General features: G+C 30.3%; 1 pseudogene; it reads left to right on the top strand.

Annotated features, from left to right (window-relative positions):
- The first annotated feature begins 787 nt into the window (after positions 1-787).
- On the top strand, positions 788-904 carry LOC145240625 (5S ribosomal RNA; annotated as a pseudogene).
- The last annotated feature ends 2,571 nt before the right edge of the window (positions 905-3,475 follow it).

Raw genomic sequence — 3,475 nt, 5'->3', positions numbered from 1 at the left:
ATATATGTGTGTGTGTATGTGTGTCTGTGGTTATTTGCGTGTATATGCGCGCGCGTGTGTGTATGTTCTGAAAGAGAGAGAGATAGATAGATAGATAGAGAGAGAGAGAGAGAGAGAGAGAGAGAGAGATTCTGTTGATCTGGAGGAAATTAATGAGCGTTATCATTTCCTGTATATAGCAATGTGTCCGATTAATAAAAAAAACATTTCCTATGATTCAGGAAATACCAAAACCAGATAAGTCAAAGTGAAAGAAAATTTGTGTAGTTATTTGTAACACGTGGGTTTACGTCCCATTTTTTTTTAATTAGAAATGATTTCGCAAGTTCCGTTAAAATATTCTTCTTTAACGAAGGTGAAAACACGCACAATTCTGGGATCAAATGGATTGTAACTAGATGAAATGAGTTATATCTCGTATTTTTCGCAAATATCTGTTATGCTTGTCATTTATTTTCTTTGTGGAGTATTTATATACATATGCACATTCATATATATATATATATATATATATATATATATATATATATATATATATACATATATATATATACATATAATTTTTATTAATTACCATTTCCACTATATATATATGTGTGTGTGTGTGTGTGTGTGTGTGTAATATATATATATATATATATATATATATATATATATATATATGATTAGCTTTTTTTGGGAAAAAGAATTCCAGCAGAGTGCTCAATTAAAAGGAAAATCCAAATTATAAGAGCGTATTTATATTTTGTGTACAGAAGGTTGTTCTTTCTGTACACAAAATATACATATATATGGCATAATCGCGTTGACACACCGGTTCTCGTCAGATCACCGAAGTGAAACAACGTTGAGCCTGGTTAGTACCAGATGGGTGACCATTTGGGAATTGTAGGTGCTGTATCTGCTCTCCGCTTATCTCGGAACTTGTTTCCAGTCGTCCTGTACTTCACTTGCCACTGGTATTTAATAATGTCGACTCAGGAAAGGTGGGGTTAGAGATTCCACACCTCTTGACACACAAAAAAAAAATCACGCGCAGGCACCCCTACGTGGGTATCCATAGTCTGTCAAAGACTGAAGGAGCCTATGTTGTATGTATATGTATATATATATATATATATATATATATATATATATATATATATACAAATACATATATCTATCTATATATCTACCTACCTATATATATATATATATATATATAGGTGTGTATTCCTGTCTGTTTGTTTGTTCAGAATTTGATTAATATATACCAAAGGTTCCTTACTTTACTTTGTCATGTATTTCTATATATAGTATGATACTTGAAAAATATACAATTAAGAGATCACCTCATTTGCATATTACATTAAGAAAAATAAATTTTCTTAAATAGCGGTACCTTAGTTAATGTTTCTAGCGAAAGAATTGTTTTAAGTGTTCTATTTAACATTTTTATTTAATAAATTTTAAACAATAATTATATTGATAACATAATTTTGGAAGTATTATTCCAAGATCTATATTTTTGAAAAAGCCTTTTTTTTTAGATACTTCGGAACATAAACAAACAAACACACAAACCATTCACCCAATAAAATAATTTGTTAATCTCAATAAGTTCCACGCTTGAAAAAATAATTCCGTGTACATAGAAAAATGTTTGGCTTTTACTGTTTTTTTTTAACTATTCAAACAAAAAACACTTACAAAAAAAACTGAAAATATTTGTTTTAATTATTCTTTATACAAAAATTGGTAAATTGTTACGATGTCACCCAGCGTCGTTTAACATCTAAAAAATAAAGATCTTTTGCGCCCCTCATCGATTACAAGCTTAACTTTCTAATTAAATAAAGGTAAATTTTTACGACGTGACTCATCGTCGTTTAATCCCTAAAAAATGAAGACCTACTTAGCCTTTATGAATAATATGAAAGAAGAAATTTTGGAAAAAAAAAAAGAAAATTAACATTTTAGAGTAGGGGATGACTTTTCTATATATATTTAACTTATCATCAGTACCTACTTTTTGGCCACCAAGCGTTCAACGAGACATGTCACTTCTAGCATTTTTCCAAGTTTGGCGAGCGAGGTGGGTTGAGGGCAAAACATGACAAATACAATTTGTTTGGGTGGAGAATTACATTTGAAACATAAAATTACGATAAATTTAATTAATTGTTATGAGATCATTCTGTACTTTCATTACATTAGAATCATAAAATGACGAAAACTTTAATTTAATTGTTTTTAGAATTAATTTTTAGTAAATCTTCATTTTTTAGGGGTTCTGCCTACTTGGCTATTTTTTTTAATTATTATTATTAAAACAAAAGTTGTCATGATTTATTTCTAATTAATTATTTGGGGGAGTTTTCTTTCTCAATATCTAGAGAATAGTTTCTCCTCTTTGTATCTCTTCTGTTGAAATATGTGGTGGAGAGGATATCACGTACTTCTTCTTTGGGCGATTACATGTTTTTATCCTATCTTTTATTTTTGGAATTGTTGTGGGGATATCCACGTTGCCCATGATGAAAATGAGTCGTATAGCAGGTGCATTGTAAACGGAACTTCATGTCAACCTAGGCAACGCCGGGTATCCATGCTAGTATATATATATATATATATATATTTTAAAAATAATAAGCGGAAGTTTCTCGAGAGCTCTTTCGGCTATCATCTCGTTAGGAGAAAAACGATAGCGTACAAAATAATATTGTGTCGAAAAATACAGAGTTCTAATGGGGAATTTATTAAATGTGCCAGAAGTACGGGGACACTAAAATAAATTTATTAACGTTTAAAAACGATTAAAATATTGGCACAACGAGGGAGGAAAAAACGGGAGAAAAGATTCAAAGTTCCCCAAAGAGAAACAATGCGTTTGATGTTTCTTTTTTCCGGCAGCCTTGGACTCTGCTATTAGCCAGCATTTGGTTGACAACCCGTGCTGTGCCGATAGATATAAAATAGATTGGTTCGAGGTGCTACATAGAGCGGACTCCAAAAACAATTTAAAGATTTTGGAGTCTGTTTCTATTGCGGTGCGTCAACCTTCTTTGTTCCGGCAAAAAGAAACACTTTTGCTATTTTTCCATCGCAAAGTGAAGCGTCGATATTTTTTAATAGGTTGAATTCCTTACACCCAATATTTTTGCTGATGTGGAGACTTTGTTTCAAAAAAACAAATGGTAAAATTATTGTCCAAGACTTATTGTCTATCTCAATAAAAATCTCGTTTCCGAAACGCTCGTACAATTTATTGATTTTGTTTGTTCTTCATTGTGAACTGATTTTTAATTTTTAATTTTAATTATAAATAATCAATCATCTTACTCAATATTAAAATAGCTCTAGGATATATAGACCTATCGAGCTTATTATATATCTACATTACAACGAGCACATTTTTTTATTTTATTTTATTTTATTTTAATTGTAGTAATGAATTTACTATTGCATTAAAATATACTCTGCTCTTTTGACTGTT

The sequence above is a fragment of the Euprymna scolopes genome, chromosome 19 (genome assembly GCF_053919585.1).
Source record: "Euprymna scolopes isolate OS-2025 chromosome 19, ASM5391958v1, whole genome shotgun sequence".
NCBI lineage: Eukaryota > Metazoa > Mollusca > Cephalopoda > Sepiida > Sepiolidae > Euprymna > Euprymna scolopes.
This window is presented reverse-complemented; position numbering and strand designations above follow the sequence as displayed.